Source organism: Danio rerio, chromosome 7 (genome assembly GCF_049306965.1).
Source record: "Danio rerio strain Tuebingen ecotype United States chromosome 7, GRCz12tu, whole genome shotgun sequence".
Taxonomy (NCBI): domain Eukaryota; kingdom Metazoa; phylum Chordata; class Actinopteri; order Cypriniformes; family Danionidae; genus Danio; species Danio rerio.
Genome location: NC_133182.1, coordinates 36,874,288 through 36,886,534, shown reverse-complemented (window position 1 = coordinate 36,886,534; position 12,247 = coordinate 36,874,288). Strand labels below are relative to the sequence as shown.

The 12,247-nt window shown below is 36.5% G+C and overlaps 1 protein-coding gene across 1 annotated transcript in view; it reads right to left on the bottom strand.

The window, feature by feature from the left end:
- The window catches only part of tox3 (TOX high mobility group box family member 3), a 292,726-nt gene extending 281,627 nt beyond the window's left edge, over positions 1 to 11,099 (bottom strand). Inside the window, exon 1 of the mRNA XM_073908782.1 lies at positions 10,925 to 11,099. The gene's annotated coding sequence lies outside the window, so the exon portion shown is untranslated. The remainder of the gene's footprint in view (positions 1 to 10,924) is intronic.
- Positions 11,100 to 12,247: the final 1,148 nt, after the last annotated feature.

Genomic DNA, 12,247 nt, shown 5'->3' with positions numbered 1-12,247 from the left:
GATTCATGTGCATATGTGATGTATTAAACGGCAGCTGATGCAGCATCACCTCTAGTGTTGTATTATGACATATTCCTAACTGTGTTTTCTTTCTCACTTCCCCTTATCCAGAATAGCCTCTGGCTTCTCATTTTAGCTCTGGCAACTGCTACACATTTAATGGGTTTTTGAACTGTCAAGGCCTCAGGGTCAACACTCCACAGAATGAGCAAGATATCTGAATGGAGCTTGTTCACTCTCTCCTCACACACACACACACACTTCATCTATGCTGCAGTGTTACATTTAACTGTGTGTGTGTGTGTGTGTGTGTGTGTGTGTGTGTGTGTGTGTGTGTGTGTGTGTGTGTGTGTGTGTGTGTGTGTGTGTGTGTGTGTGTGTGTCTAAAATGAGGCAGATGTTCTCAGCTGTCAGTTCTCAGATCCTGAGGGAAATCAGATGAGCTACACATTATAAAATTAAAGCACTCTCAGAGCAACATGTTCTCATTAACTGTGTTTTATCTACACCAATACCTGATCTGTGTAAACATGCAGTTACATTAAAATATTTGGGACAATTTTATCCTGATTTGAAAGTGCCACTGTTTTATTTGTTCGCATATTGACTTTTGTGCAGCGTGTATTGCTGCTGTTTGTAAATGTAAAATCAATGGTCGAGTTGTCTATCAAAAGAAAGTACAGATTAGGAATTGCTTGAAATGAGTTGTTATTTATTCCAGTTTCATGCCAGCCTATATTTTCACTGCTTATCAGCAAAGTACATCTACTTTAACCCTTAAACATGGTGTCTGCATGTTGAAAAGCTGAAGGATTCGGGTTTCATCATTATGGTAAAGCAGACCCATCATAATACAACTGCTGAAGGGGAAAAAAAACTTATGCTGTAGTGTACTTTATGCACAAAAATAAAGTGTTTTTATTTTTATTTTTTTTTGTTAAAGAGCCCATATTATGGGTTTTTGAAAATTCCCCTCCATGTAGTGTGTAACACAACTCTAAGTGAAGTGAAGTATCCAACTAAGGCTTAAATCTGTAAGAGTACAGTGTTTAAAACGGTTGATTCATCTAAAAAAAAAAAAAAAAAAAAGAGTCGACCAATAGTGCTTCAAACGAGTCACCTTGATACCGAGTCATTAGGTGTTTCGCCATGACGTACGAACGAAACCAAGTTATTCACGTGCACACGCAAACCCGGGAGATTTCAAACCTGAGGCCCCGCCCTCTGACATAGAAACCCAGACACACACACACACCCACAAACACACACACACAAACATGCCGGTCGATTGAAGTCACACTGAAGATGGATATTATCGAGTCTCTACCCAAAGATGAAACTTCAGCATTATAGCCAAGCAGTTGGAAACTACTGGAAACTTCTGCAAACTACATGCTACAAAGAATACTTCATCGGCGTTTGTTAAAGGAAGGATCAGTAAAGAGTAACTTACTGATGGACGTCAGGATGGATTTTTCTTCCTCCATTTCTCAAGTGTAAGTACGTGTGATTAAAGTTGTTGCCTCGTTTACTCTAGCTTGCAAATGTATTTAGTTGTGATTTGTTACTTGTAACCGAGTGTACTGTATCAGGTTAACTCGCTTAATTCTCATATCGGGTGCAAAGCCACGTTAAAAACGCGACGCGTGCTGCTTTGCTTACGGAGCTCCGTGGACGAGGGTAGTGTGTGCGTGCGTGTGCGCGCGCTGTCGTCCGGAGGTATGTGTGTGTTTGTGTGTGTGTGCGCGCGCGTGTTGTCGTCCGGAGGTGTGTGTTTTTGTGTGTGTGTGCGCGCGCGCAAGGACGAGGGCAATATGTGTGTTTGTGAGTGTGTCTGTGAAAAGAGCAGAGTGAGACAAGCTAGGAGATCTCCTCGACAGTTTTTGGAGTTTTTGCTCAATAAAATAGTTAGTCGTCTGTATTTTCCATCGACTGTATTTACATTGACCCACTGGCAGCTAAAATCCACGCCTACATTATCGAGCGTGTATGAACTGTGATTACTTTTATATTTCTGATTAGCTGTTGGGCATTTCACTCTCTGACTGAAGGCAGTCGACCAATCGCAACAGACTGTCATTGGTCCAATCAGCGCAGATTAGCTTCGCGCTAAGGAGGGGTTTGGGAACAAATGAATCACTGGACGATTCATGGAGTCGCTGGAATAATTAGGTAAAAATAAATGCAGATTATAAGACCATGAAAGTGTTTTTTGACCTTGCATGCATATTAGACTGTTGTTGGAGACCCTTACAACCAAGATATGACCCTATTTCATGTATAATATGGGCTCTTTAAGTAAATGTGTTGTATATTTAAAAGTTAAATATGTTAAAGTAACATGAAAAGTTTATTATTATTTTTTTTGCATGTTTATGTGCTATAAATGTGTAATGCTGTTTCTGAAGGATGGGTCAATACCAGTACTTGATGCCCCTAACTTTATACCCAGAACAAGTACAGTATGTCACTTCTTATTTTGATAATGTACTGTTGTCTCTGACAGAGACACACAATGGCCAGAGATAAGTCATTAATTCATTCCAAAAATGTATCCATATAATTTATCGAAGCACATTTACTGTGCACTGTGTCTGACTTTTTCTGTGAACAAAATGAATATGCTAATTCTCTGTTTATTTGCAAAGCCCAGCAGAGCATTACCAGGCTAGTCGATGACCTGAATCAACTTTACGCCACCACATAAATACATCCACTATTCATTCAGAAATGTCCGTCTAGAACAGGGGTGACCAAACTTGATTCTGGAAGGCCGGCGTCCTGCAGAGTATACTGCCGCTCTAACTTGCCTCAGCACACCAACATGGATGTTTCTAGAAAGCCTAGTATGAGCTTGATTAGCTAGCACAGTTGTGTCCCAGAGGACAGAGTTTGGTCACTCCAAGTCTAGTCGTTTAAAGAGATGTAAGGCTATAATCTGTTACTGATCATTTATGACATGTCATGTTTTGTATTTTCTGTCAAAATAGCATTGAAAGGCTCCACCATTTTCTAGAAAGCATCTGCCAATTTACATTTAGCAAAACATGAATATTAATATTGCTATGCATTGATTTACTGAGGCATGTAAATATTTGATGGTTGTTGAAGTATTATGCCAAATCTAAAATCATTTTATTTGAAATTGAGAAATATATAAGAAACACGTTAGTCAATTGCACAGTTCCCAAAGTGTGTTATAAATCTCACCATCTGCTCAGATCATATTTCTGGATCTTTTATAACACATAAGTCTTGCATTAACTTTTCATCTACAGTTTCTCCTGTCACCTCAGGAGGGTGATGGCCATATATGATAGTGATTTCACCCCACTAGCTCATTTCTAATTGGTTAAACTAATGGTGTTACAATTCACCCCATGATTCAACACATAGCAGAAACTGGAGAGCTAATCAATGGACAGATAAAGATGTAAAGCAAGCTTTGACTGCAGAGAAAATGAAGCAGAATGAGACAGACCTTATATAGAGAAGACAAAAGAACCAGTTATTTCTGTTCAAATAGGGATTGTATTGTGATGGTAAATCCATATGTCATGATTCTTCTTTTCCATTAATAACATACGATTCTTAAGAAATACAATAAAAAAGGAAAAAATGTAAGACAAACAGACATTTTTTATTATTTGTATTATCATAGAACATTTTATTATTTCATTTTATTATTTTATTTATTGATCAATTTATTCATTATTATACAGTAGAAATACTTTGAGTGATTTCTGAAGAAAATTATCATTACAGTCTTTAAAAAACAAAAACTTTTAATTTAAATATAAAGTTGGTCTGTATACTATAAATAAATCTGGTGATCATATATAAATCTAGGGTCATATATAAATATAAAAAAAATGCTAGAAAAATGTTTTGCAAGTACATATAGTTTGTTTTTTTTAATGCAAATATTTTATTTATTTATTTATTTTTTGCTCTGCTTGATTTTTATTTACAGTTCTTTTTTGTTAGCAAATTTCATTGTTATTTCACAAAACTCAATTTTCCTTTTTTAGTTCTTTATTTTTGTTATCAAAATAAATTTTTATTTCTCAAAAGAAAAATTTTTGCTTTGCGATTTTTGCATTTATTTATTTATTTATTTATTTTTTGCTCAATACCTTATTTTTTGTTTGCCAAACTTTTTATCTACTATTTTTATTTTATTTTTATTTACTATTTTATTTTGCAATTATATATGGCCCTAGATTGACTCTATTAAATACTCCTATTTCTCATCTCGCACACATGGACTTGTTTGGACAACAGTGGAATACATCACATATTCGGATGATCGCATACTGTACAGTCTAGTCGCAGGAGTTCAAATATTTTAATAGATCCACAGCTCAAATCAGATCTGAATTTTCTGGAAATCCATGCAGCTCCCGGACTACTCTTCATTGGAAATAAATTACTTCCGATCTGTCGCTTGTTGTGTGCAGTTGAATGGCAGCTATACCTTTACTCTTGGTTTTCTGGTTAATACCACAAAGTGTGGTCTTTTTACCATCATTCTCCTTTTGGATCTCCCATTTCCCATCTGACTTCACCTCAGTGGAGCCATCAGAGCGGTACAGGGTTTTAAAGCATGTAATCCTATTGTAAGGTAACAATGGTACAGTATGAGTAATTTTGGGCAATGTTTCAGCTCACCACTGAAAGGATCTTAAATGCCTTGTGCTAACTGATGCCATTTGTTTCGCCGTAATCTGATATTTAACAGGTGGGTGTGTTATTGCATGGCTATATGATACACCGGGGCTGTTCGTCATAATGGAAATCTGACTCGAGTCCAAACTATAATGCCCTCAAATTCAATCACAGGTAGTTTGGCCTCTGCTCTCTTCCTCTCTCGTCTCAAACAGAGGACAGAGAGAGTTATTTATGATTGGACTCTAATGGTTCTCTCTCCCACTGAAATGCACCTATTCTCAAAGAGATGAGGGAGACAGTCACATGTCAAAAGCCTCTCCACAAGCAATTTAACCCCACAGTGTTCTGGCTTTTGCATCATTCAGCGTAATTGCTTGTGACTAACTGGCCTGCAGGACAAGCACTTGATTTATTTGAGACGGGAACACTGATGTTGTTCCTCTACATTAAAAATGTAAATATGAAAAGGCACTAATGATGGTGTGGAGTGCTCTCTCCAGTAGAGCAGCGAGGTCTGTGTTGCTGATGCACGCTCGCCCACTCACCAACACACATTAATCACATTCCTCTCCAATGCAAAATTAACTTCACTTTTATACTTAAGAGCACACAAAAAAACATGCACTGACAAGCAAGAATGTAGTCTGAAAATGTTATATATGCACAGACATTACAATTAGGTCCATAAATATTGGGACATCGACACAATTCTAACAGTTTTGGCTCCATACACCAATTGTAATGTATTTGAAATTAAACGAACAAGATGTGCTTTAACTGCAGACTGTCAGCTTTCATTTGAGTGTATTAAAATCAGGTGAACGCTGTAGGAATTACAAATAGGGATGCTCAAAGTAATCGATTAACCGTTAACCGAAAGGGTGCGTTTGTTATCGATTAATGCTATCAGTTAAACGATTAAAAAATTTAAAGAGCAGCAGTTTGTGTGTTGTCAAGACAACCACAGAGAACTTTTAAAAAGCATGGTTTCCGCTACATTCATTCTTCCATGGCGAGGCGCCACATCAAAATGCATCCCTCCACAGGTACATTACAGCTTCTCATTCAAAACATTTAGGTATTGTTGTTGTTTTAATAGTGGGTTATAATTGCACCAAAACGTATTAAAAGGTAAGTGAATTATAACAACGCAAACTTTTCTATAACTGTAGTAGTGATGTGCGCTATTTGTTAAACCCTTTGAAGTGACGTGCTGACTGACTGACTGACAGTTGCGTGATGCTGAAGCCATTAAACACAACGTAGCCTTCAGTTAAGATGAACACAGTTTCCATAAATATATTTTATTTATGGATTAGGTCTGTGGTTCTGCATCCATTGACTTTATCTTGCTGGAGTTATAGCCGTTTCACTTTACTTCAGGATGCATTAATGACGCTCTAAGTCTATTGGAGAAATTCAGAAAAATTCCTAGTAAATCTAATAAATGTTGGAGACATAAATGCACTAAATCGAATTTAAGCAAAGTTTATTTAAGAGCGCACCAGAAGATCCACGCTTGACCAGCGTATATTTGAGGTTTTGTTCACAAGCAGAGGAAATCGGCGTGCTTCTTTTTTTTCTTGTCAACATAAAAGGTGTTTTTGGAATGGAAAATCATTTTTGCTGAGATAGGCCCCTTAATGTGCAACTGCAACACTTATTTGTTAACTCGCTGAACGATAACGTATAACCACACAAGAGAAAAATATGACTGATAAGTGCAATCTTATTGATTTATTGCTATAATTCAGAAGCAGTAAACCAAATGACTGGTGCATACATTGTAAAAAAAATCTTGCTTTTATATTTTGAGTTGAATCAAATGAACTTTTCTAGTCATCAATAAAACTAAAAATATTAAGGTAAATTGTGCATCAACTTTGCACAACTTTAAAAAAAAATGTTGAAACTTGATCAACATATTAAAAAAGTTAACGCATGTGTACAGCTCTATATATGTACTTCACTCAAAATTTGCCAAATTCAACAATATGTCATGGTATGCAGCTATATATTATATTAATTCATTCAGTCGTTTTCCTTCAGCTTAGTCCCTTCATTCATCAGCGATCACCACAGCGGAATGAACCGCCAACTTATCCAGCATATTTTTTACACATTAGAGGCCCTTCCAGCCGCAACCCAGTACTAGGAAACACCCATACACACAATCACACACACACTTACTCATACACTATGGCCAATTTAGTTCATCCAATTCACCTGTACCGCATGTCTTTGGACAGTGGGGGAAACCACAGCACACCTTTGAATCAAAGGCGGAAGAAAGTAGTTCCTCATACAAAAGGGTTTTTGAGACTCTCCATGTTTGATTTTGTTTTTATTTACACAATTATGCCATCAAACTGTTGTATAAACGCAATATCACACTTGTAGCAGTGCGATATGGCTGTATATCGGCACTGGTGGCGGCACTAAGGCACTCGGTCTGCGGCCTCGCACGCCTCCCACAAATGCACCATCATGCTTATCTGGATTCTGTCCCCATCACAGAAATCACAAGGTTATCTTTAGTGTTTGGGTGAGTTAGCTATCCCTCTGAATAGAAATGCTATGAATGCACACCTACAAAAAATATCTAGCAGAAATAGTTTGAATGTATTAGCTCAGATGGCATAATAATTAAAACACCAGCAGGGTTTATGGCTCAATAAAACAATCAGAGATCCATCTGTTTTTGTGTTGGTGAGGTGCAACAATGTATCCCTGACAACAGCATAATTCACCATATAATTACAAAATGACTTGTTCTCGGAAATGCGTGCTGTTTCCATGACTCATGTAACTACTGTACTAAAATTTCAACTGAGAAAGATGAAAAGGGGCTAAGTGATTTGATACTATTATATGAACTCAGAGGATTACGCAACAGAGACAAAGAGACATGACATGGCTTCAATGTACCAAAACTGATGAATCTACTACACATATACTGTACTGTACATACTGTACAAATATACTGCAACACACAGTTTTCTCTCACAACAATGGAACTGTAGATAATAATGCACAACCTCCATTGTAATTGTCTCTGAATGATAGTGTCACGATCATCAGCGATCTAAAACGACATGGAAAACACAAGCGGTAACGAACTACAAATCCACCATTTTATGGACTACAACTCCATACATGCACTCTGCTCACACACACACACACACACACGTTCCAGATCCTAACTGATTACACTATCACAACTGAAGCTGCTCTCAGACTGATTCACGGACTAGAAGTACTGCTCAAACACAAACTCTGTTGCTGAGTCTTGTTATCTATTCTAGTGACACAACAAGGTGTTTCCTTTGTCTTGCTTTACCGTGTTTTTGATCCTTGCCTTGTTTATTTGTTTAATCCTGTTTGCTGCCTGCCAGAGATGGCAAAAGTACACAAATCCTTTACTTAAGTAGAAGTACAGAAACTCATGTTTAAAACGACTATGGTAAAAGTAGAAATACTGACTACACTTTTGTACATAAGTAAAAGTAAAGAAGAACTGCCTCAAAAATGTACAAAAGTAAAAAGTACTCGTTTCAACTACAGTCCAAAGATATGCGGTATAGGTCCATAATAGGTAACTAAATTGGCCATAGTGTATAAGTGTGTGTGAGAATGTGAGTTTGTATGGGTGTTTCCCAGTACTGGGTTGCAGCTGAAAGGATATCCTCTGTGTAAAATATATGCTGAAACAATTGGAGGTTCATTTTGCTGTGGCAACCTCTGATAAATTTCCAATTTTTATGTAAAAAGTAGCCAAGCAGCATCTCACCCTGTAATATAGCCTCACAACATCGCTCAAAAACTTGGTTTATGTATCATCATCCTGACGCAAACTCTCAGCGTTCATCATGTAGTTTTGTGGCTGTTACTGTAGATCAGGGGTGTCCAAAATACCATCTGTGGCCTGCAATCAGTTTTGTGGCGGCCTGCGAGGCTTTTTATGAATATCAATAGAATCTGGCCCGCCATACAAAAATGAACGTAGATCAATAAATAACCACCGGGTGTCGCTATTTCATGCCTTTAATTAGGCAGCAGTTCCTGTTAAGAAGTAAAACGAACCGAACAAACTAAAAGAAACATAATTCATAATCACGTTTTGGCGAGCCATGGCACAAGCAAGAAAAAGGAAAATCAACAGTGAGTGCAGGAAATTTCAGTCACGATGGGGCAAAGAATATTTCTTCACAGAGGTCAGTGGAATATGTGTCTGTTATATTTGCCAGGAATCAGTTGCAATAATGAAGGAATATAATATTAAAAGACATTATAAAATAAAACATCAGGCCTTCAGCTCTTACACTGGTGCCAAACGAGATCCAAAAGTAAAACAAATAGCAGTTGGTTTATCAGCTCAACAACAGCAATTTTTTTTCCTGCTAATAAAGTGCAAGAAAATTCTTCGCTGGCTAGTTATAATGTAGCCCAGCTAATTGCACAGCAGAGAAAACCCTTCACTGAAGAAGAATTTATAAAAGATGACTGCTGCAAGTGTAATTTGCCCAGAGAAGATTCAAGATTTAAAAAACAAAAGTCTTTCTAGAAACACAGTTGGACGATGAATTAAAATAACAAATTAAAATAATTTCATAACACACACACACACACACACACACACACACATACATACATATACACACATACACACACACACACACACACACAAATACAAACATACATATATACACACATAAAAAAATCAAAAACAACAAAAACAACAGCTGCTATTCATATACACTATAATTCTGTAGGCCTTGTCAGATTTTGTGTGTGTGTATATGTATGTATATATATATATATATATATATATATATATATATATATATATATATATATATATATATATATATATATATATATATGACTGCAAACTTTTTTTTGCAATAGGATAAAGGTGCTTTATTCTCTTTAAAGAGTAGCTCTCATACATAACCCGTTCATTCAGTGTGTGTTTTTTTCTAGTTATTGAGGTTATTTTATTTACTGAATAAACATTTATTTTGTTACAGTTTTTCCTTAGTAACTTTAGTCCATTTCTCACATAAAAATTTAAATTCTCAAAACTCCCTGTTCAATCTTCAGATCATCGTGTCACTTGTGCACAGTAAAAAAGCAGTTTCTTATTATGAACAAGTCGCAAATGCTTTTGCACATCCATAATAATGTGCAATTCTCTGCTGTTTCCTACATTATCAGTCGCCGATACCATGTAGACATTTCATGAATAGTCTCACTCCCCACAACATTTAATCATGTGTTCATGGATTAAGTCTTTACATGAAAAATGGCTGAACAGGTTGTCGTAATATATTGTCACAATGACTTTTTTTACATTTCCTTTAGACTTTCTTTTCTAAATCTGTCTACAGCTTTTTTAAATGAAGGTCTGAAAGGATGTTGTCCTATGTTCACATTTTTATTTTGTTTGTTCTTTGTGCTGTGCAGTGCTGTTTTTTTTTTCCTTTCTGTATCACAATGTTATGATCTGGTAACTAATTACAGAACAAACAGCCAAAAAAAAAATAATAATAAATTGTCATAGTTTACATCAGCATAGCCCTCCCTAGTGCACTGTTTTGACAACATGACTATTAAGTAATTTGAGTCATGTCATTCTGATGCCACTGACATGTTCATTGACACAGAAACTTTGTTTTTAGAGATGAACCAAGGATTCTGAGCAGGAGACTGGCTTTTGTAGGTTTCAATTCTGATCTGAGAAATGTGGCAATGTGACAGAAAAACTGTAATACATTTTTCTATGCTAAAGCAACTCATACATGCATGACTACAATCTACAAACTTGTGCATGATCTTTTTTCAAGTAATAAATTCAGAAGATTTTGCACTATATTTTTATTAATAAATTACCAAGTATAGTTACTTTTGTTGTTGTAAAATATTTGTTTAAAATCATTAATTGAAGACAACAGTATAGGCCTGCAGGTATGTAGTCAGTAGAAAAATCAATAAAAACTGAAAAACAGCATAAATACTGTATTAGGAAATATGAACTTATCAGAAATAAAGGAAATAAACCCCAATGCATACATTTTATAAAGTATCTGATTGTTTTAGTACTAAATGTACAAATCTTTACAAAAAAGCACTATATTTCGCGGTAATAAAATTAAAAACCAGAGAAATTGCGTGCAGCATGATCGGAAGTGTGCAAGGCTTAAGCATTTAAACGGCATGCTTTTGAACTGGAATGTGTGTCTCACTTGTTTACCTGTGATCCGAACGAGTAAAAGGTGTCTTATTAGCGTGAAAGAGGGCAGCATCAGGCATGTTAAATTCGCCGACTTCCTCTGTCACATCTGTGTAGTCATCCTTGCCTTTCTCATAGCAATCTTCATAAACTAGTCCACGTACGGTGCGCGACAGCCTGGAAAAGGCCGCTCAGTGCAGCAAACAGGCGCGCAATGAGGAAAAAAAGACTGACTGCATCAAAAGTGCGCTCATATTATTGCGCAATGACAAGAAATAAAATAGATCCCGCCACCAAACACGTGAAAACGAAAGTAACGAGCGTGGTTTAAAAATGTAAGGAGTAGAAAGTACAGATATTTGTGTGAAAAATGTAAGGAATAAAAAGTTGTCAGAAAAATAGGTAGTGGAGTAAAGTACTGATAACAGAAAAAAACTACTTAAGTACAGTAACGAAGTATTTTTACTTCCTTACTATCCATCTCTGCTGCCTGCCTCTGACCATCTACCTATTGCCTATTGACTACGATTCTGGATTGCCTGTAAGTTATACATCTGTTTGCCCCTGTGTTGACCATTGCTGGCCTGACCTCGCTAGCAAACCTGCATGTGGATCCTCACCTGTTGTCAGTGTCACATCCCCGATTACAGAAAGAAAGCAAGGAAGGAAGAACGAAAGAAAGAAAGAAAGAAAGAAAGAAAGAAAGAAAGAAAGAAAGAAAGAAAGAAAGAAAGAAAGAAAGAAAGAAAGAAAGAAAGAAAGAAAGAAAGAAAGAAAGAAAATAGTAACACTCATTTGGTCATCAAGTTTTTACATATTCAACATCGCATTGCGTAAAACAGCTACACAGCACCAAGCCATTTAGAAGTGTTTCATTTGTCAGCAAACTCAGAAATGACACTGAAGCTAGGATCAGCATTGGCAAATTTGCAGACAAGCTGCTGACACTGTGTAATAGTTTGCTGTTTTTGTAACAGTCTGTTTATGAAAGATGAAAGCTAGTTTTTAGGGATTTTTAACTAAATGAAAATCTGTGAATTGCGTGGTGTGTGTAAAATGACTGTGGCAGATCAGCGAGTGGCTGTTCAGAGGTAAAAGGTATGAGCATTTACATGTGCAATACATTTGTCTCTGCAAATCATCATGATAGTCTTAATGAACCATCAACACTTGGTGTTCATTACAGCTACAATACAGATGTCTGTATGTTTTGACTAATTGACTGATCATTTTGATGTATTGAAACAATTAAAAATAAAAAGATAGGATTGCTTTGGGGCAGCACAGTAGAAGAGTGGGTAGCACTGTCGCCTCACAGCAAGAAGGTTGCTAGTTTGAGCCCCG